Here is a 24272-nt window from a genome sequence, read left to right on the forward strand (position 1 = left end):
AAAATTTAGTATTTTTGCCCTTTAACTTTGCTTTAAATGTAGTCGTTTTGTACTGGGGATGGTGTTATTCTCTTTTTAAAGGGAAATAATTGTTGTTGTTTTTTAAAAGAAGTCAGAGGGTAGAACAATCTCCTCCCTACACCCACTTTGAATACTCACCTAGATTTTTATTTTTATTTTTAAGGATTGATTGATTCACGCTTAGATAATATTTAAAAGAGGAACGCAATTCCCCCCCCACCTTTTTTTTGGCTGTGCACTTCTCAGCCTTTTTCCTTCCATGTTGGTGGGTTCAGAACAGTTGGTTTTACCTGAATTTTATGAGAACTCGCGGAGTATTTTAGCCAATTGATCAGAACATGGTTTCCACTACGTTCTATTTAAGGTTAGGGTAGTGGTTCTGTGTGTGTGTTTTCAAATAAATTTTTATCAATTGGATAAACAGGCTTCTCAAAATCAGCAGTTAGCCATTTTTTTTCCTGCTATACAATCCAGAGACCAGGGGAGAAAGTACAGCATGTGTAAAATTATAAGGGAGTTTTACATTTTTAAATCTGAACAGGTTTTTATATTTATGCATACAGGCATGTGTGTATATGAGCATGGATCTGTGTTTACAAACACACACACAAACACACTTTATTGTATAAAATAAGGTACTGTTGTTCCTTATATGAATGCTTAATTAACCTTGCCTTGACATAAGAAATCAGTACCTGGCTAAAATCATCACCTTCAACATCTTTTTTTCCTTCTTCTTCCTCTTCCTTATTTTAAAGGCTGGATGTAAGGATGCCACCGAGAGTTTGCATTAAACGGCCATTTAAACTTTGGCACCGTCTGTCATTGCACGGGTACTTTTAATGGCTTTGTGCGATGCATTTTTCACACTTTTCTTCATGGGCTATTAGGTCTAGAAAGACGGGAAACGCTGGTTGAGAAATATGAATTGCTAGCGTTCTGTTTAGTGGGAGACTCAGACAATGCACAAGTGAGCTGCTTCGCTGCTGCTTTGCTGTAGCCTTTCTACTTTCTGCGAAAGACAGGACGGTATTTCAAGATTCCTTGCAAAGGGTCCAGATACAGCCGTAACTGCGTTGGTTTTCTGGGCGATCCCAAACAGGACGCAAAGTTCCTTAAAAAAAAAAAAAAAGGGCGTGGGATCACCAGAGTTTAGAAACCTTACTTCGCAGCAAGGAAGCCATCGGACTGTATTACTTTCGCAAACACCTCACCACAACAGCCGTGGATCCTAACATTTCATTGTGTACCGAATTACATTTCCCGCAATCCTATCAAGCCTTCCCCTCTTTTTTAGATGGACCCTTTGTCTGTAGAAAACAAATCACGTCAAAAATAGATAAACCAGTTAAAAACGGATGAAACTCATAAAGTATTCATAGTTAATGTGATTTAAGAATAGATCTCAAACTATCCTTTTAAGGTTTAACTGTACTTAAAAAAAAACAAACCCCAAAACTATTTGATGGCTAAAACATGCTGGAATATTGAAAATTGTAGATGTTGTCATATTGGGAGTATCTTTTTTTTTTTTTTTTTTTGCAGATTTAACAGGAGGTTTATAAGGTTTTGTTTTGTCTTTGTGACCATTTACATCTGGATCTTAAATAATGTGAAACTGTGACTTCCCGTTAGGATTTCACTTGTCGATGGAAAACGAAATTAAATTGCATTTTTAATTTTCATGGAAATCTCACTGAATATTTGCTCTTTTCTCCACTGCATCTCAGCACATTTATTCTTGAATAACTACTTAGTACTTGGATAGAAAAGAATTAATGTCAGAGCCTTTTCTGATTCCTAATTGAAAAGGAAAAAGAAAAGGGTCATGAGGAATGGAAACGAAACACGAACCATCATTTTCAAACAAATTACTAAACCATGCAATTTAAGGAGTGATTTCTACTACTGGTACAACAGTTGGTGCCTTTTAGAAGTGAAACATTTTTAATGCAAATGAACAGAACTTTTTCATCACATCTTGTTCACCTATATCAATGTATCTACTGATATATCCACAACATGCAGGATCATTATTCCACTTATTTTGCAAATTTGTTTGCACTTAGCCATGTGAATGTGTGTGTATATATGTGCATGATCATCATACCAGCATTTTTACACATATTTGAATAGATATAGCTTGCATTGAGGAGATAACAAGTGAGGGTCTGGAGACATTCTTTTATGGCAGCAAAGGAGAAGGCAAAGTAAAGAGAAAGCTCCAGCATCTTCAAGATGGGCACAACAGAAGATAAGACAATGAAGGCATGAAACAATGTGGGATTAGGCCTGGCTAGCAAAAACAATCCTGGCCAGTCATAGAGAAAGGATTTTTGTGGGAACAAGATCACTGGTTTAAAGAAGGCAACCATCATAAGAAGTCATGATTTATTCAGACAGATTTCCTATATTACCTCATGCTCTTATTTTGTGGGTGTGCATGTATGCACATACACACATGATTTTTTTTGTAATACAATGGGGTATATTTTTAAAAAAATGAATATGCAGAATTAACATGGAAAAATTAACATGCAGATAATACAAACATTTAATGAGTCAGCAGCACATTCTTGATCACAAACTTACATCAATACTCAATTCTACGGCTACTCTTTTTGTCTAAGAAGCTTTTACATTTTTTGTGCGTATTTTGTAGTGCATATTTCTTTTTACCATTTTTGTTTCTCATACCGAATCTGTCTGTCCCAGACATTTGCCACAATGGGTGCTATTTTGTTTGCAACCATTTTTAACAACTTAAAAAACACCAATTTTAAACGTGTGCTTGAAGATACCAACATAAAATAAATTATCAGAATTGAGCCTTCTCTATTTATTGTTGAAATGTGCATATGCATGTGTGCATACATTTACGTGCATATAGATAACTGCAATCCTTTGACATGATAAAAATCAGTGTTAAGTCTGTCCCTTTTCCTAGGTTCTGTAATTCAGACCTGCTGCATCTTTGCTTAATAAGAAACAGGATCGTGTGAAACCAGAGGGCTATTTTTACCATGCAGCTGGAAGCTGTCATCAATAGGTAACATTTATTTCAGTTTTAGAATGCTGAAATAAAATAGCATGAAGTTTCCAGATGACGGCCCTATTGGAAAAGGGTTTTTGAATAATAGTAAATCAAATTAATTGCAATATATGTGTATAAAAACACACATTTTATGCAGCTATCTTAGGAGAATCAGCACAGGCAGAGATCTTTGTGTATATGGCAATTCTCACTTGTGAAACAGCAGCACCCAAGCCTGACTGAAACCAACAGAAATGGCAAGTTTGCAAGGCACGGATCAGCAATATTAAGCCCTTGGAAACCGCACATGTATCCGTGCGAATCTTTAAGCATGTGTTTGCTATAGATCTCATCTAGGGCTTACGTGTATTCAATGTTAAGGCCTGTAGTAAACAATTGTATCGGTACGTTGTAGGCAGGACAATACTGCACACCCACCTCGAATGTTTACATTTAAATAACCTCTTTCTTCCATCGAATTTCTAGGAACTCATTTTTTGTTATTTTTAGCGCAAGTCACTCCCGTTCCGTTGTTTCCTGGGGACGCGCGTGTGCGGGAAAGAAGAGGGCTTGCTTTTCATGTTTATGGAGCCGAAGGGGATGGCTACAGAAAAAGAAAGAAAGAAATTGCAGGAAACGAAACGAGTAGAAGGAAAAAAAAAAACCTCCAACTTTCTTTTTCGCAAAGCCGTCTGCTGATTTTCCAGATTGGCTCTTTGGCCAATAAAAGGAACCGAGAGGAAAACAAAAGAAGCCAGGGAAGGCCAAGCGGCTTTCCTTTTTCCGTTAAGGAGCGTTCTTGGAAAACAAGGGCAAGACCGCATGCTCACAAGCCTCGCTCTGCTTTTTTGGCCGCGCCGAGGATCTGCTCGCCTTCTCCAGTGGCACAGAAGCCGGCAGGTTCCTCGCTTTTAAGTACGCGCACACAGGACCCGGGGCTAGAGTTCGAGTGCGCCGCGCATGCGCGTCTCCCACCCCTGGGCAGAGCTTCCACGTGCTGTTGAATATTTATAACTCAGCACTTCCTAAACTGTCTGGAGAAGGTAACCGCACAGAGCCTAAATCATCGCGAAACCGCTGGCGTGGCTCCCGAAAGAGTTGGGCTGGGGGGTGGGTGGGGGAGAATATGCACGTGCTTGTTTTCCCGAGATCGGCGGTGGTTTAAGGGAGCTCGTACGGCAATCAAGGCTCAGCAGAAGGTTCAGCAAACCTTGCGGGCTCATAGCAAACAACGCCAAGTGGCGGTGAGGCGGACAGAGGTGGGGGTGGAGGGAAGGGGCTCCTTAAGATGACAGGAACAGCAGCAGCGGCGGCGGCAGCGCGGTTCTCAAGCACCTCGTTAGGGCGACGCTGGTTCGGGCTTAACGTGTTCCCCTCCCTCCCTTCGGTTAGCCAGTGGTTTCTATTGCATTAGGAAGATCCAGCCATGCAGGCCCGGAAGGGATCTCTTCGGGGGCTTCGCTCTGGTTTGTCTACTAGACTGCCTCCGGTTGATCCCACACCTCGACCCTGCTATATAGTTGAAGCCATCTTTCAACGCGGGCCCTTCAGCATTTGCAAAGGTTTTAGGTCTGCAGCTCCGTCCAAAGGCTTTCCAAGGCGTTAGAAGGGCAGACAGGCAACAGAGAATTTGAGACATTCCTAAACCTTAATTCCTTTGCCTCGACTGCTCGCTCCTATGCAGGCGACCAGCTCCAGCCCCCCCGGGTCTCCTTACCAAGTCGTCTCTGAATGGCAAAGAGAAGCTTGGCAAACTAGGCGAGGCATCCCGAACATGGAACTATATAGAAGGGAGCCAGAGATCTCTTGATCGAAGAGATTTTGGAAATCCTCAGGGGCAAAAAGAAAAAGAAAAGAAAAAGGAAATACTGCCAACAACAAACGCCATTATGACGACAGAGGAAAAGGATAACGTACTTCAGGCGGGTTAGGGTGCGGTGCATGTACGCCTGTAATGCAATCCTCTTTTCTAGTCTTTGTTAGGAACAGGAAATCGCCCTGCAGGTTACCAGCCTAGCAACTCGGGCGAAGCTCTTGGATTTCAGCCTACACCGAACCCACCGAAGTCACAAGAGGGCACTGACTGGAGGAGCCGTTTCTCAGGGTGGTTTCAGTTTCTCTTAGTTCTCGGTTGGGGTGTATGTAATGCGGGGTGCGGGCGATGTCCCGCCAGCTGTAGGGCAGTAGAGCAACCTGGCTTTTTTGCCCTCCGAAAACACCGTTCATTCTCGGCTTCTGTGGCCTCCTTCAAATGGCACAGCAACTGCTCCTCCTGCTCCGAGTAGTCCTTCGCCTTCAGCATTGTGAATGGGGGCCTGAGACGAGACCCCAGCTCTCTTTTACAAGGTTTAACCGCGGCAGGTGAACGTTCAGTCTTTCCCTCTTCCCACCCCTTTTTTCCTCTTATTTTATAGAAAATAATCAGGCACTATTTAGAAATTCTAGATTATTCCCCCCCCCCTCAAATAAACCAAACAAACCACACTCCTTTCTGAGCGTTCGCTTTCCGTTTGGCATCCTAGAAACTTCTATCCCTGCCTCCTAAACGTCAAGAGGCGCCAAAGCGAGGTTTGTATGTAAAAAAAGTTGATGGTTGGGTCTTAACTTAAAAGGCCACTCTCTCTCCTTTAAATGTCGTGTGGAAGAAATGAAAAAAAAAAAAAAAGCGTGGGCTTTTTTTTTTCTTTCCCTTTTTAAAGTGCATCTCCTAACAGACTGATTATAGCCCTACAATCTGGCGAGAATATAATATATTATTTAGCTGAGAAGGCGAAGGAAGATTGGTGACTTGAAAAGCGGAATGAAATGCAGAGGCGCGCGCGAGCCCGCTTTCACACACACACCCCCGGTTGATCATGTGACAGGTCAGCCTCTGACAGATTTATTTCGTTCAAAAGGTGGGCGAGAAAAACATCCGGCTCCAAAATTGTTGATCCTCTTTCCTTTCCGACCTTGTTTACAATCCCTGCGTGCTCTAAATACTACCGCCAGCCCGCATCCTTTATTTGCACTTGCTAAACTTCTGTTTACCCTCAGCTCCACTTTCCCAGGTGAATTTTGTTTTTCAAAAGAAAGCGGTTTAGAGCTCTTTTCCTTGAGAAAACATTTTTTTTAAAAAAGCCTGGGCAACAGGTTGATCCACGCAAGTACAAATGCGGGAAAGCCACTCCACATGCCCCTTGGAGGGTTTGCACACTCCCCCTTCCCCGTTGGTTGGCCAGCCTGTTTGAATAAGCGCCTCTCTCGTTTTCATAGGGAATATATTAAAAGTAAAAACAAACCAAAACAAAATCCACCCAGCTCGCCGCAAATATACACAAATATACACAAATCGGAGAGCTTAGAAAGAGCTTTGTTTACAAAACGCTATTTTATTGTCAGGGGTTATTCCGTCTTTCCTTCGCTCGCTTGCGCTCTAACACCCCCCCCCTCCACGAAAGCATTAACCCTTTTGGTTAGCTGGAGGGAATGTGAAACTGAGATTTGGCCCTGAGTTTATAATCTCCCTCGTCTCTCTCTCCCGCTCCCCTCTCTCTGTCTATAGATCTGGCACGGTCTTGCTCTCTTAACTCTCAGATCATTGTTCCGGTGGCGGCGGCCAGAAAGAGCAAGGCAGCGCTGTGCTCTCACTTCCTCCTAGCTTCTTCTTCTTCTTCTTTTTTTTTTAAAAAGTGTGTGTGTGGGGGGGAGGGACATTCCTCGTCCAACTTTTCCTTCAGTTATTCACTCTCTCAATCCCACTGGCAGGCTTTTGCCGAAAACCTACTACACTCCAGTTTTGGTAAGTGGGACGCCGGTCCAATTGCAAACATGGTGCCGCCGAGCTGGCTGGGTGAGTGTACCTCGTAGAAGTGTGTGTGTGTGTGTGTGTGTGTGGTGCGAGTGCGCGCGCGCGCGTGTTTTCATATCGAACAGAGCCTGCCCAACCCGTGTCGTTTCGCGTCAAGCAGCCCCGAGTTAAACTATGGTGGCGTCTGAAAATCTCAATAGAAACCAGCACGATCGCGATTCGCTGGCTCGGACGAACTTCGGGACGCGCAACCCTGAAGCCGGTTGGCAACTCGGCTGCCGTTGTGGCGATCGTGGCGGCAGTTTTAACGTCCGCGTCGACGAGAGCCGAGCGCTCGTTTTGCCTTACCTTCCTATTTGCTGTTTGCAGCGGCTCGGCTCGTCGTTATATAAAACAGGCAGCTGCCAGCCAACGGGAGGCTCTGCGATATCATTGGTTAGCGTTGCGGGGTGGTTTGAAATCTCATGTCAAAAGTTTCCCCGAATAAGTTTAATAATTATTATGGCGAAAACAAACCCTTACAACTTTTTTTTTTTGCAAGCGTTGACAACACAGTCTTCACCTAGCATTTCGCAGCCCGAGGCACCGTTTTACATGATTGTCATAAATGGTTACCGAGCGCATAACTGATATTAAACTCCAAGGCTGATTGAAATGTATAGGCAAACCTGATTTGAAATTCACCTTGCCTAACCTCCCCCTCCCGCCGCCGCCGCCGCCCCCTCTTCTAGGATGTATTGGGGAAGTGAACCCAGCCGCTGCGTAGAGTTGACCTTTGGCTGACACCTCTGGGTGGAAGACGCTTTGCAAATGAAGGATGGAGGAATTAAAATTCGCTGAATTTTGGCGGTGTTCGACGAGGTCCCATGACGTTCGCCCGAGGCTGAGCTTTCCAGGTCTGGAAGTCCAGCAAAGTTCAAGGGGGGATCGGACAGCTTCTCGGGATCTCCCTGATAGTCACAAGTGGGGGTACGGGGAGGGGGGAAGAAAGATTATTCCTCCAGGCTACAGAGCGCGAACAGCAGCAGCGGCGCCTTCAAGTTCAGCTGCACTTCCAGTTCTTCGAAAGCTTTAGCTTTATTCTCACTTTTGGGGTTGTGTGGGAGGGCGGGGGGGGGAAGAGAAGTTACGATAACAGGAGTTTATGTCGCGGGGTGGGTTTTCGAAGCACGAAAACAAGCGCGTGAAAGCGGCTGCTAACAAACGGTGCGACTTTCTTCAGGGGAAAAAAAAAAAGTGACAAACTCCCCCGCATTCCTCGAAAACTTTTTTCGAGCGTGGGTCTGAATCTGCAGCGCCCAGGATTTGTGACAAAAGAGCTTGGCTATAGAAGGGAGCGCTAAGATCGGAGAGAAAAGGTGACATTTCGCTTTCAAAGCAAATTGCCAAAACCAATCCGGGCTCCTTTCTCCTTCTGATGGGTTTGGGGTGGGGTGGGGTGTTCTAAAACTTTACCGGCGTTTGGGAGACGGTCCTTATAAGTTTTCCAAAGTCCTGATACGCATGTCTGTTATGCAGGAGGGGTATTATGTAAAATATGAAGCTGTTGAAAGTGATGCGGTGATACCAGACTTCCCACGGTCTGAAAGGTGAAGGCTGGACAGAAGGCTAGAATATGGCAGTGGGACTGCAGAGAACGCCTCTCTCCCCCCCCCCTCCCGCCCCACGTCTTTGGGCACACCTGACTCCCCTCATCCTGTTCAACTCTAGGAAGTTAATGAAACCGGGCCAGCACTGACATGTTCTACAATAAGTCAGTCCCTGCACGGTTGCTTTCAATGGGAGTCTCCACTCCCTGCGTCTCGCGTCTCCCCCCCCCCCAGCATTTTGACTAAGAGGTATTCACTTCGTAATTTCCCGGTTTCCATGGTCAAGTTTCTCTCTGGAGCCGGCACACGAGTTTCCATCAAGTCTATGCTTTCCTCACATTTAATGAGCAGCGCTTTCCCTTCCCGGGCTCACCTCGGTGAGACTCACGCCTTAAGCAATGTTGCACAAAGGCTCAAGTCTCTTGGAGTGGGGAATAAAGGCTCTTCTGTAGGCGGAGGAAGGGCGAACTATCTACGAGGACCAGACAATTTGTGGGATGCCAAACGTCTATCCCCTTGTCCAAATTCGGACTTCTTAGATTAATACACCCTCCTGTTTGGAAAGAAATATCACCCGTCTAGTACATACGTTATCCAAGCACTCTTTCCCCGAGAATACAGGGATGGTGTCCAGCCGTTTCACCCGAGCTCTTCATGAGTTGCTTATATAGCCCAAGAACTTTGGTATGGATCGTCTCATGACCCAGGAGGATTAACCGATGGGTGAAGCGTGACCCTACGCACCTAGCGCCCTTTCTTGCGAATCTCCTCTAAAGCAGTGTTGGCTTTGCTGTGCTCTGTCAAAAGGGTGAGGTCCCCTCCCGTGAAAGTTTTGGAAAGTCTGCTTTTATTGATCCCTTCCTTAGACAAAACCAACCGGATGTGACTGTCTCTTTGGAAGACGGGCATTCCAAAGGAAACGCGAATGAAAACGATGCAGGTCCGAGAAAATATATTTTAAAGAGACAAACCGAGAAGTGCAATCTTTAACAGCAGAGCGGGTTTTCCTTTAGCAGACCTTGGCTTTCCTTTGCCCCGTGGAGATTTGGTCCCGGTGGCTGCATTCTGACGACCCACCTTGGCATGTAATTTCCAGCACGAGTCAGGCCAACTGGCTTCCGAGAAAAAGCCTGTTAGCCCGGAGGTGTTGGAAAAAGCGTCTCAAGGCTGCCTAGCCCCATCATGGAATAGTGCTTAAGCTATTAGCTCGATGCCCCCAATCTTTTTCTTTTCTTCAATAGGACCTCGTAGGTCGTTTTAAATAGGCTTGGAATCGATAGGATGTCAGTCTGAATCGAATCGGTGCGGGGTCCTCTGCAAGAGTTCGAATCCCATTGCCATCAATGAGACTAACCCCCGCCCCCAGTTAGAAGCGGGACTCCCCGGGCTACTGTACTCCGCTTGCGTGGGATTCAGGTGGAAATACAGATCTTCCAAAAATTGTTGTAGTGTATTGAGAACAAACCCCAAATATCTGGCTATGTTATCAGTGCTATCAGTCCTTCTTACATCCCCACTTTTTTTGTCTAAAATTTTCCAAATACAAAGGCTTGAATTCAAAAGATCATGCAGTTTGATCAGAGCTAAAGCAGACAAAACATCTCCCACCTTAATAAACCAGTATGTTACTTTACAAGAGGAGGGTAAACATACCAAGAATGAAAGAAATCGTGACAAGTTGAAAAAGTGTTAATAGGGCAACTTCTATTGCAAAAAGTAGGTTCCAACTGATAATATCCGGCAAAGAGGCATGGGCTGTAAATAAATTAAACGGTTTCAATAAGTTAAAACTGTTTCTAACCAGGTTTTAATTGCCAAATTTCACATAAAAGCTGATTATAAATCCTTCCTGTCCTATCTGCATTCTGCAGTCTGTCATTTTTTAGGCTGTTTTGTTATCTCTAGAACATTTAGCTAATTAATCATGCCTACATTTTTCTTTTCTTGTCTGAAACACACAGTTTATGGAAAGCAAAATCACAGCATAAAATGCTCTTTAAAAGGGCTGTTTACTTCTTTCTCTCCCTCCCACCACTCCTTATCACTGCTTTAGCCTGCTTGATGTAAGGCAGAAGTACATATTCCAAGGCAGAACTATCGCCCTATTGGTATGCTTTGTCCAGATTTAGAGCAAAAGGAACATTTAATGGGAGGGAACTGGAAAAATGACTGTGTATCTCTTTCTGTGTGGGCATAGGCAATGCTCACTAACCTCATATACATTGACAAGTTTAATGTTGATTGTATTAGCAGCTGAAAGGAGTCCATATCGATTACAACAGAATTTCTTTTGCCTATTAAAATTAGGATCAGGCAAAAAAGAGGTTGTGTATTTCTTGGAAGAGCAACTTCCTTTCTTCCTTCTTCTCTTTCTCCTTTTATTGGAGACAACCATTATAATGAACACTGGTCATCCTATAATTCAGAACTAATCCTATTAGTTAATTCTATTGTTTATATCTGGAAACTGGAAGAAAGTAATGTGTGAAGTTATGGATCTGATGCAACATTGATGTCACTGTCCCCATGAAATGTTAGAACAGCCAGCTTAGCCTGTCTGAAGCAGCATTCTTCCTATTTAATCACTTCTCCTGGCTTTTCTTTGCTCTCGCTTATCGCTGAATGTTCCTGACTGCAAGGCATAAAAGCCCGAATGGTAGATACGCTTGAAGGTGTGTTTCCATAGACTTAAGGGAAATCCATTGTATATCCTTTGAATTAACTGGTTCATGGATTGGGATAGCTAAGAGGAGTCACAGACAAGTTCTTCTCCCTCTTCTCACACACAAAGTATTAACATATTATTTGTAATGGGGTTCCATGCATAGGATACTTCCATCCCTCTTTCTTATTCTCAGCTGGGATAGTCCTGTTGCTTTATTGGGCTCCAGGTCAGATAATAAATCATAGGTGCTGGAAAAATGAATTCAGGAATACAGAAATGCTTTTGATGATTCTTATACTTCCCTTGAATTGAGCATTTAGACTGCAATTCGGCAGTCATTGGTAATGTACCAACAAACAATGTTTTTTAAAATATATATAGAGAGGGAGTTGTCCTGGGATAATATATGTACTTTATAATGATGATGTTGATGATGATATTCAGTTCCAAACATTTCAATTAAGAAATATAATTGTCTCCTCTCCGTGGGAAATGGGAAGTGACTGTAATGAATATTAAATATATCTCCAATAGCAAATGTATTTAATTCTAACTCAGAAAACTATTGAATTGCTATTTACTGAGAAGTAAGTCCTACTCATACTCTTTAGTCAGCATCTTTATGATTCTAACAGGCCAAAGTAACCCTTAAATAATTATTGTGAAAACAATTTTACAACCAATACTTGCATAATCTTTAATATTTTTGTTGATTTTTTTAAAAAAAACTACTAACACAGTTATAAAAGAATTAAGATATAAAGGCTTTGTAGTAATGGGTTAATACCACTGTCAATAAATGAAATCTCATTTACCTATCTTCTTTGAAAAATAATGTAATGAATGAAGGGTTGCCAAAACCAAATAATTAAGAACATGCATTTGGTGTATTTATGATGAAATCATTTTCAATCAAAAATACTTATTTTCTTTTTAATGCCATGAAGTCAAATTTTGTAATTAATTTCAAAGTACTTCGATAATATTTATGGTGTTTTCATTTCTTACAATCTTAAAGTATCCCTTGTCACTGATTTCAACAACATTTTCTCAGAATGACACTGAAAGGGTATTAAGGGCAATAATAGTTTTTATTTTAAAAATACATATCCATTGATCATCTCACAATTGCTTTTGACATTGATAAAGGAATAAAATATTGGGAAAAAATATCACTGATTTCACTGGTATCTTAGTGTGTATATTTTCTAGTAGTATTTTATTCTTTTCTCCATACATTTTGGATTATGACATCAAGACAGGGACAATTTTATTTCTTGTTGTAATAACAATAGTGAATTTAAAATACATGTCTAAGCTCCCCCCTCTCTACATACACATTTATAGATATCTATCCTTCTGTCTGTCTGCATATCTGTTAGTCTAGGTACACACACAAGCACATAGGCATATCTTGGATCCCATGTATTGATAGCTCTATGACGTTATTCATGGGTCTTTGTCCAACACAGAATCTGCTGTGCTTTAACTCCACTGTCAGAAATAAGTTTAAATATGGTCAGTTTGTATTGTGTCATGGGAAAAATTAAGTCATCTATGGAGACTATTATAGAATATTATATAGAAAAATTGGGGTGCAATGTTAGGAAGGAAGGAAAAATCAGTGTTTATTCTGGTTGGAAGTAAATTGCATTGGTTGGAAGTAAGTTGCACTTCCTTATATATAAACATAATCAGGATCAAGCCACTTTGGAGGACCATTTATTACTTATAATCAGTAACTATTAATAGATATTATTGATACATTAATGGCATATCAGGATAAATAAAACTAATAATCCTTAAAGATTATTATTTAGATTGAATTGATTATTATTTATAAAGATTATTATTTAGATTGAATTTACACTCTGAGTATTTATATAAGAGGCTTTATAATCAATGGTCTTAACCATAGGTGCCATAATGATTGCTAAAAAATTATGGAATGAAGAGATACACAATGAGAGATACACCTCCTTTCCCCAATACATTTACTTGAATAATTATATACACATGTGAATTTAACAGGCTGGAAGTCTGTGAGAGCAGATATGCAGAATATGGACTCCTCTCCTCTCCTCTCCTCTCCTCTCCTCTCCTCTTCTCTTCTCTTCTCTTCTTGTCCTTCGAAAAACTTGTATGGGAGTAAAAGAGAAAATATTTTTATTAAGGGGCAGTATAATATATATGTAGAGAAAAAATGAAAAAAGGTAATTAAAAAGAAAGTAAAAGTAAAAGAGTTTAAGGAAGGCAAATTCTATATTAGAAAGCAAGTTGTATGCAGAATTTATGGGAATGAATTGAAAGAATATAAACAATCTGATGTATAGAGCATATTTATATGTGCTTCAATATGTTTTTCTTTTTTTATCTATTTCCTCCTTGCAACAATGACTTCTAAATCATGCAGTGCAATTTCTCTAAATAGGTGTACACAAATGATACCATCTTTCGAATAAAGACTGTGTAAGCTGTTTGATAGCTTGCAATTATGGCAACGCTGGATCTATTCTTGGTGTACAACTATAAATCCTAAAAACACCTTCTGTTATTTCTAACACACCATGCTGTATTTTAGAGAGGTCCAAGAACTTTGTTCCAGGGAAAACAAAAATAAGGAAATATAACTATTAAGATTCTATTGCTTCAGCATATGGCATGGTAAATGTATGAAGATTTACAAAAAGGGATGTAACAACATGGTGTGCAGCTGTGCACAGCACCATTTAATCGTCTGATTTAATAAAGTAGTGTCTCAGAACCTCACTGACAATCACAGATTGCACACCAAGTTTTGGTATGTCCCTTTTCCAACTCCCTTATTATTACTTCAGCCTCAAATCAGTTCAAAAGCCCATTCTTCTGTTGCTTTGAAAATAATATTTATGGCACTTCAAAGGGAAATCTAGGAGAAGACTGAAATGCTTTCTGTAACACCTTTGTGCAGCATTTTGCCCATGTTTCTTCCTAATAATTTAAAAGAGACCTTGACAATTTTCTTGGATTACATGATGGAACACACATGCTTCTTTCTGGGGCTATCAGGAAAAGACTTTTTCTCTCCCCCCCCCCCAAGACTTAACAGATAGTTCTTTAAAGTTTATCTTGGGCAATAAGTGGTTATTTGGAGGATATGCAATAGTCTCCAATTAGCAATATATTCTGCCATGAAAGTCTCACATACTTAGCGTTCACGTGAAACTATTATCTTGGAAACTGTACAGGTTTAGAGAGGAATTTAGATTGCCAGGTTGTGACCAGAAGATTCTATCTGCTGCTTCATTCTACACTTTGCTTCCTTATTGCTTGTGCCTTTTTTCTTTTCTTCCTTGTCCTCTTATGGGGCAAACAGTGATCTCATAAAGGACAGAAAGCTGATAATGTAAATAAAAAGAGAAACTGAGTTGGGGCACATCATGCATCAATGCTATCAAAGAGCGATACCATTTTCCCAGTCCTGTATCTTCCTACTCAGAAACAAAGCAAAGTGCTTTGCTTTGAGTAAAAGTACTACAAAACCCTCCTGTAGACACAATTCCCAATACTTGAAGTTATGTCTCATTCCTCCCATTTTTATGCAGTTGCCCATATTCCTTAAGTGCATCTGAATTTATTTGTCTGACAAAAAGCAGTGCTGAAAATGTTAATAAAAATAAAGCTTCCATTTATTAATAGGTGACACTGCGGTGCATAAATATATATTTGTGTGATTCTCACAATCATAACAACAAGCAGAGATGATAGAAGCCCAACTAACCACGTAAGCATTGAGTGACAACCCAGTCACTCAATCACCCAATATAGGCAGATGCAGGATATGCTTTAAATACAGGAGAAATGTTCTATAAAGCTATGAGTCAGCATGGAGTCAGGCAGAGGTGAAAAAGCAGCAGTATAGACAAGGCCCATGGGGGAATATTGCAGTGTACTAAATAAACAACAAGTAAACAAAACAGATTGGTTTTCCAGCACGGAGTTTAAAATCCTTATTTCCAAGTTCTATATAAAGCAGTTAAATTCTTCACTGAAAGCTCAAGACATAACTTACTTTATTTCATTGAACTGAAATAAAAAATCCTCTTAAATTATTGGGGGGGGGGGGAATGATACATTTAGCGCTTTAATTTTTCCTATTTTGCCAGACTTTGGAATGATACTAGAATTCTGAAGATGGGCAGAAGATAAAATGATGTTTTGAGGGAATATGAAAATTTGCTCTCTGAATCTTAGTGGAAATTTTATGTAACATAAGCACACAATATTGTTTCATTTTTACCTCTGGCAATAAGATAGGGAAGCTTCCCCAAATCTAGTTACGTATTATGTGATGAAAAAAATCATGGAAGAATGATTCAAGCCTTGCTAATCTTTAAGAATACAGCAAATTAAATACTGTCAAAATGAATTTTACATGCATAACATGATTAATTTTCAATTGAACTCACTAGTTTTTTAAAACAAATATTTGTATACTATATACCTCTGGTTAGATTCCATTCAATAGGATTAATTGTTGAACCCTGCTTAAGCTATTGGTTGTTATATAACTCCATATGGACAGATACTTATTTCTTAAGATAAATGCAGCCTAATTCCAATTTATACAACAATAGCTCCATTAAATACATAAACAAGCCATTGCGATATATGATTTCCTACATGGAAACATTTTGTGCATAAATAACAAAGAACTAGAAGACTGGCAAAGATATTTTCTAATTTATGACAACATACATTTTCTACTAAAATGTTAACCCCAACATTTAAAAGGAGACTAAGCAATAATGATTAATGATTAAACAATGATGTTATGTTGAAGCATTTGAAACTTCTTCATAATGCAAAGGTTTGATTTCTTTAAAACGTGTATCTATCAGATAGCTAGAATTTTTTGACAGCCACATAAAAGAAATTATAATGAGGGAAAATCTTGTATCACTGTAAATTTTAGATGGGCTTTTAGCTTAGGGATTCTGTCAAATAATGTTTCATATATTGTCTTTGTATTGTTAAGTGAGGAATCACATTACTACACACACGCGCGCACACACACACACACACACACACACACAGACAGAGAGAGAGAAATAGAAATAGAACTGCATATATATTTGTAAAAAAAAGACCATTTCTGTGATTAAAATTTTAATAGCAATAGCACTTATACTACTCTGTAGTGCTTTACAGCACTCTCTGAGCAGTTTACCAAATCAGCATATTGCCCCGAACAATCTGATTCCTCAATTTATCAATCTCATAAGGATGTCAACCCTGAGCTTGTCAGGATCAAATTCCAGACTGTGGGCGCTGGGCAGAGTTAGCCTGCAATACTGCATTCTAATCACTATGCCACCAAGGTTCTTATGATTTTAAAAACATCAGAAACAAACATTTAATTAAAAATAAGTCTGGCCTATATTTTTAAAGGAATTGTTTATTCAGAATACAGTGGGTATAAAAAGTCTGTACACACCTGTTAAGATTCAGGTTTTTGAGATGTACAATAAAAAAAATCAGGCCAAGATAAATCACTTCATATTTTTTCTGCCTTTAATATAACTTATAAACCCAATCTATTCTCTGCCTCCTGAGTCCCAGCTTATCGGCTGGGTCTTCTTTTGTAGCTGGAAAGCAGATTAATGGGATGGGGAGGAAATGGGGATTTTACAGTATCCTTCTCCTGCCACGGCCATCAAAACATGCCACACCCACCAAGCCATGCCCACAGAACCAGTAGTAAAATTTTTTGAATATCACCACTGATCAATTTGAATGTCATTGGTTAATTCTGAACATAGACATATCCCTACTTATAACGGTCTGTGCACACTTATGCAACCACATTATTGTATGTTTTTTATTTTTATTCTTCCCTCACAAATATTTCAGTTTAGTTTTCAGTTGAATTATACTGCTTATATATTATATTAATAGTGGAAAAAAAATTGAAATGATTTATCTTGGTCTGATTTTTTTACATCTCAAAAACCTGGCATTTTAATACACATTTTATATCCACTATACTATAGGCCACATTTCTTACATCTAATTCATCTTTGTCTCTAAAGAATGTCTTTGAGCAAGCTTGTTAGCAAATATAAATTATTTGTTTTGAGCAGATCATATGTCCTTTTTGTAAAGTCATGCAATTGTGTGATTGAGTGAGGAAAAACTTCTAAAGCATCTGAATGAATGTTTGGAGGTTGTGAGCAGAAGGAGAAAAAATTACATCTGAATCCAGAAAGAGTGGAAATATAAAATGAACTCCTCCCTGTTCCCCCTTTCCCCCTTCTCCTTCTCCTCATCATCAGAGAAAACATTTTGAAGAGTTTCCTGAAATTGGTGTTGATTGTTGACACACAGGTTAATTGTTCCTGAGCATGCTTCATTCATTTTAGATTAATATAATATCTTTTTCTTCTTCTAGACATCACAGATCTTACTGCATTGGTCCATTTTCCCCGGAGTGTTCAGTTTGCTATACATGGGACAGGTTGCAACTAAGATGTTTGACTGCTTTATATGGAAGCTCTACTGAATCCTGAAAGCAATTCACCTGTCTTGCTATATTCCATAATACAGTTAAAAGTGGACCCTAGGGTAAAAATTAGGTAGCAAGTGACAAACAGGTCCAATATGACCGGATGTGTAAATATGGTCATTATCAAAATATACATTATTTTTTTTCCTATAATTGTTAAATTTTCAAGAATTTGAATTTCTATATATAATGCAATCAGAATGATTCTAGTAAATAAATAAAACAGATATAGAAAAAGGACATTTTTAAAATTTCATCATGTATTTTTCCTTAATTTTGCTCATATCTCTAAGTCAACATAAACTGTTAAAATCTCAAGAATAGACATCTCTTATTTTTTCCCCAATTGATCCTTAGTTTTCAAAGCTTCTAAAGGTGACTGAAGAACTGCTTAATTTAAAAATAACTTAAAAATAGAAGTATATTTTTGTTTATATAGAAAGTCCCTCAGTTCTGAAAAAACAATTACTTTTTTGTATTATATAATTTTGCTGAGAGATACAAATTTATAGGCACCAAATTACTAAAACTAATTAATATAATTATATGAAATAATTAATGTATGAATTCCACACAACATATTACTGGTATATTATAATAGCGGTTTAAGTTCCTGCTATTAAAAATAATAATGGGGGTTCTGTGATGAAGAAAGAACTTTATCCATGCTTTGATGGCTCTTAAAAACAGTAATTCCCAACCTAGCATTCTCCATGTGGGTTGGGCACATAGCTCTTAGCATTTCCAGCCAACACAACCAAAATCCAGGGTTCAACTGAGAAAATTTTAAAATGGTAGACCAGAACATTTGTTCTCATTCTCTTGCTATTTAAATATACAGTAATAGAGCCACTGGGGAAAAAAACCCCACTGGGTTGATTGAAATAGTAGTAGTAGTAGTTGTTGTTAGTTGCGAAGTTGTGTCTGACCCATCGCAACCCCATGGACAACGTTCCTCCAGGCCTTCCTGTCCTCTACCATCCTCCAGAGTCCATTTAAGCTCACACCTACTGCTTCAGTGACTCCATCCAGCCACCTCATTCTCTGTTGTCCCCTTCTTCTTTTGCCCTCAATTTTTCCAAGCATTAGGCTCTTCTCTAACGAGTCCTTCCTTCTCATTAGATGGCCAAAGTAATAGGGTATAATAATATGCTGTAGTGTACAAAAAACAAACAAACCTAAGCAATGTAAAATTATGTAGCAAAACCAGCATACCAAATAAGGCTCAACAGGAAGTCACAGCAAATCGCAGATTATTGAGATGCCAGTCTTCTCAGCTTCAGCAACTATAAACTGTGTGGACTTCAACTCCCAGAATTCCCCAGGCAGTATTGCTGAGTTAAACACCATACAGCTTAAAGTTGCTGAGGTTGAGAAACACTATCATGCCCTTCATGAATTAAGTGTAATTCATACTACCTGTCACTTATATTTCTTTTAAGACCCATTTCACATATAGTACTTGATTCCAACCCCCAGTACTCAATCCTATGTAAAAATGAAGCATGTTATTTTTTTTTTAAAAAAGGTTCTATGGCATGGGTGTCATCACATTGCTGTCACATGATGTTTTGTGAGGTTTTTCCTTTCGCGGAGCTGACATGGGCATGATGCATCCAGCCCGTGGGCCACCAGTTTGATACTCCCGTCCTATGGGCTACCATTTGTTACCATTTTTTAAGCTACACAGTATTTATTATAATCTCTTCTTTCTATGAAGCCATTATTATAGTATATGCTCTGTAAAGCCTTTGGATAATGAGTAGTGAATTGTTAGACAAAACTTGTAAAATCAGAACGATTTAATCCCATTATTTTTCAGAATGAATAGTCACTACTTAGTAAGCGTTCAAACGCTCCTCTTTATAACCCAACAAGCTTATTTTTACAAGTTGTTCCGAAAACATTCAGCTCAATTAATTATTGGAAAACCCATATACCAAACATTTCTATAAGGAAAGATAGAAGCTAACACACTTCAGGATTATTGCTTGTTTTCCAAACACCATCCTAAGAAATTACTCATCTTCTCCACTGCTATTTAGTTACAACGGCACATTGTCTATGCTGCCTCTCTTGAATTCCAGAGAGAACATAAAAGTTTTCAATGTATATTTTTATCTTCATTAAAAACACACAGCACTAGGTTTAAAAAATACTCCCAAAAGAAGATGGAGACATTTCAGTGCCACAAGTGAGACATTTTTATATAAACCTCAACTGAATTAAATCATTTGGCGGGCCATACTTCTTGCATGATAGAGCACATGTTGAGTTAAGAGTCATTTTTACAAGGTTGTATGGAAACGGGGCTAATACGATGACAATTTTTCAGGGCCTGACCTTATCACAGTTGTGCACTGAGGCTACAAATTGGACACTTGCAACCCTATTACATGGAAATAAATTGGAAATGACATATTATTTATACAGATGTATACATGCCTCTTGATATTTGGAGGGAAGAGCATTTAACTTTTATTTATTGCTCCAGTAAAATATAATTAAGTAGTTGCTACCTTGACATGGCAGGATGGCAGGATACAATAACATTGCTTACATATCTGGATTGGCTTATTACTTTTCAGCTGAATCAATTCTTCACAAAGGCAAAGAAGACCCATCCTGGAAAGCAGTCTAAGACAGACCTACAAGCTATTTTTATTATGTTTATAAGAAACAGGTTGATACACGACACATTAATATTTGTTTGAAAGAAAGTCCTATTATTTTTGATGGAACACATTTTAAAACAGGCTGAAGTCTCCTGTACATTTAGTTAGGAGTAGGTCTCATTGGATTCAGATAAATTGGATTTCTCCCTTTACATTCTAGGAATTTTCATAATTTGAACAGTTGGAATCAGATCTCTTTTGTTATGAGATATAAAATTATCTGATAACAATATTATCTGCAGCTTATCTCCAGTGAACTAAACAGAGTCTATATTGGTCTGTTGTAATCCCATGTATATTTATATGTAAGAAAATTCCACTGAAATTAACAGGATTTATTTTGAAAAAACAGCATTTGCTTGTGCAATATTTATTGTTTGTTTTATACTATCTGCAAATCCTAGGGTTGTGCATATTTCAAAAATGACTCTGGAAAAATGTTTTGCAATTTGCATCAACATACACTTCACAGTTATTAATTACAGAAACCTGATTTTTCTGGCTCCATATGAATCTGAATAAAGATGTCACTGCTTTATGGAATAATCCATAAAATTAATGTGATTGTTAACCCTGTCACCTGAAATCCTGGCCCCACATAATTTAAATCAGAGTTGTGCATCTTGTCCTTGAATCTTGTCTGACCAAGTGGAGGAAATGTATCACTGCCATATATAGCATTTTGGAAACAAAAACCTGCTCAGATCATCCCAACCCTACCGGAAAGCCCTACCCCTGTCCAAAGGTGAGATGAAGTTCAATGTCAGCGTTCCAACCAAACTCTCCATCCCAAATTCAGCACTCAGAGACAAAGTCCATCCAAGTAAGAATTTATTAGATAAGTCATATTGGCACATCTGGGGAAACCCCAAATCTGAATCTCTGCTTCCCCCCGCTACACTAAAACTCGCACCCAGCCCCTTAACTGATGGTCCTCAAGTCACACTCTCCAATCCACCTCAATGCTGAACTTCTGCCAAGTCCAGTCGCTCCTCTCCAAACTCCAGCGACTTCACCTTGAGCTCTGGCGAAAAAATGTCATTGTGGCTATCCTCCTTTCTCACTACTCTCTTGTTCCCACAGCTACCCATCAGTGGTGGGATTCAATTTTTTTTACTACCAGTTCTGTGGGCGTGGCGTGGCTTGTGGGCGTGGCTTAGTGGGCATGGCAGGGGAAGGATACTGCAAAATTCCCATTCCCTCCCCACCCCACTACCCTGCTTTCCAGCTCCGTTCTCCTATGCAGGGCAACAAAAGAAGACACAGCTGATCAGCTGGGACTCGGGAGGCAGAGAATTGATGAGGGCAGGGCCAGTGCAGAGGTGGAAAATTTACTCAAAATTTTCACTACCGGTTCTCCAGAACCGGTCAGAACCTGCTGAATATCACCTCTGCTACCCATCCCCCCTTGTGGCAGCCCCAAATCTGAATCAAGATGGATCCAGGGCTGACATTCTACACACTTTGCATCAGGATCCCAAAGCCCATGGCTTCCAGGAACTTCTTGCAAATGGATTTAGAGGTAATCCTTGATTTATAACATTGCATTTAGTGACTGTTCAAAGTTACAACAGCACTAGAAAAAAGTGACCTATGACTATTTTTCATACTTACAACCCTTACAACTTCTCCATGGTCACATGATCAAAATCAAAATTCAGATGCTTGGCAGCTGACTCATATTTATGGAGGGTTGGAAGGTCTCGGAGTCATGTGATCTCCTTTTGTGACAAGCAAAGTCAATGGGGAAGTCAGAGTTGCCGTTTCACTCACTTAACAACTGTGTTACTAACTGAACAATTGCAGTAACTCAATAACTGGCAAGGAAGGTTGTAAAATGGGGCAAAATTCACTTAACAAATGTCTTGCCTACAAACAGAAATTCTGGGCTCAATTGAGGTTGTAAGTCGAGGACTACCTATATACTGTATTTCCCCAAAAACTGATCATCCATGATGCAAATCTAAAGGCAAATGAATCCATAGAAGTTGATATGTTGGAGTTCATTGCTGCCAACTGCCTGTGGTCCATACTCAAGGCCCAAAGCAGCCTTTCTCAACTTTTTTTTTTTTTACCTAGGAAGAAGCCTTGACATAATTTTTAATAGATTTTTGTTGATTAGGACTGATCTTTTTTTTTTGCAGTATGATTATTGACAAGCAATGAAATAGGGGAAGAAGAGTTTTTGTTAAAATTAAAGAATGAGGGAAGGTGTTAGGTCAGGGGTCTTCAAACTTGGCCACTTTAAGACTTGTGGACTTCAACTCCCAGAATTCTCCAGCCAGCCATGCTAGCTGGAGAATTCTGGGAGTTGAAGTCCACAAGTCTTAAAATGGCCAAGTTTGGAGATCCCTGTGTTAGGCATTCAAATTGCTTATACAATGCTTGGAAGGGAGGAGAGTCATTTATATATATATATATACCGAACCAAGCAACACCATACATACATACATACATACATACATACATACATACATACATACATACATACATACATATATATATATATATATATATATATATATATATATATTTGTTTTCTTAAGTATATATATATATATGTGTGTGTGTGTGTGTGTGTATGTGTGTGTGTGTGTATGTGTGTATGTGTATGTGTATGTGTATGTGTATGTGTATGTATATATATATATATATATATATATATATATATATATATATATATATATATATATATATATATATATATATATATATATTTCTTTTCTTTTTCCCATTTCTTTTTCTTTTCTTGTAATATTTTCTTTAGAACTTATTAGCTTTTCATTGTATTTGTAAAGTTTATTAAAACTATTGTAAAAAGTAATATTTTTAGCCCTTTGGAACCCTTGCATAAAAGTAATTATATTTATAGCTAATATTACACAGCAGGCAACGTTAAAAAAACCCAGTGTGTTTCTTTGGGTATGCATGCATGCATGTGTGTGTGTATGCTTTGCATGTATGTCTTTATGTGGTTTGCAACCTCTGGTACAGGGTTATAGGATCTCTAAAATCAGCGTTGCTTCCTTTTGTTCTAAAATCATGGGTAGCACGATCCTTCTCGCAGAGTGAGAAGGGAAATGGCTTGCTGACATTTGTCATTCTCAGTTGTGACGAAAGTTTACTCTACCGAGTCCATTGCCCAAATAATAGAATTAACACTCCATTGTTACCTTATTATGTTTTATTTAATGAATTCAATTGCTGGGGCTAGCAGAAAATACTTAATCATAAACTAACCACATAGGCTGGGCTCATGAAACTCACCAGATTTAATATAATTGGTTACGTTAATAGTTCACATATCATGTGAATATCCTTTTCATCTTGCTATTGACTGGACAAGCTAAGTTTCAACTCCTGACATAGACCCTAAGTCACGTTATTCTTTAGGAGCCCCCAGAGTGTCTTTTTTCTCTCCTTTTTTTAAATATCAGGACCCCCCAAACCTTTGGATGTTGTATTTCTAGAAGTAGAACTGCAAATATAGCTTTTCCCATTTACACAGCTCAATGGCATCAGGGCTGTATCTGGGTTTCTTTCTGTTATGCAGTTTTTGTTCATACAAAGTGATCTCATTTCAGATCTGGAAGATCAGAGCAGACGCATCACTGTCTTGTTATGTGAGGAAGGAGTTGAGAGTGTCCCATATGAATGCTGCCAAATATACTTGTCAAGCACAGTAAGTAAACTATATGCCAGGAGTCTTCCTACTAAACTTTTTGGCAAAGGAGCAAGCCAGATTTAGGGAAGAACTGTCTAGACTTGATCAATGTCTGGTTCTTCATCATATAACAAAAATAGGGCATTTCTTCCTCTTAAGTCAAATGTTATGTGTGCTTTACTCATTTAATGGCAGATTTCAGTCTAATTCTTAGAAACTGGCTACAGGGGAAATTGCCTGCCATCTTCATCAATTAGGGTGGCCTCACCTTGGTCATAACATCTCATGAA

General features: G+C 39.1%; 1 long non-coding RNA gene across 3 annotated transcripts in view; it reads left to right on the forward strand.

Moving 5' to 3' along the window:
• The first annotated feature begins 6731 nt into the window (after nucleotides 1-6731).
• Nucleotides 6732-24272, forward strand: part of LOC148130945 (uncharacterized) — a 62755-nt gene continuing 45214 nt past the window's right edge. For 2 of the 3 annotated variants that reach the window (XR_015749126.1, XR_015749125.1), the window contains exons 1-2: nucleotides 6732-6836; nucleotides 23903-24000. This is a non-coding gene — a long non-coding RNA (uncharacterized LOC148130945). The remainder of the gene's footprint in view (nucleotides 6837-23902; nucleotides 24001-24272) is intronic. The other variant, XR_015749127.1, reaches the window with a different exon arrangement.

The sequence above is a fragment of the Notechis scutatus genome, chromosome 4 (assembly GCF_049901735.1).
Source record: "Notechis scutatus isolate UNSWTSFEM ecotype Mainland chromosome 4, rNotScu1.2, whole genome shotgun sequence".
NCBI lineage: Eukaryota > Metazoa > Chordata > Lepidosauria > Squamata > Elapidae > Notechis > Notechis scutatus.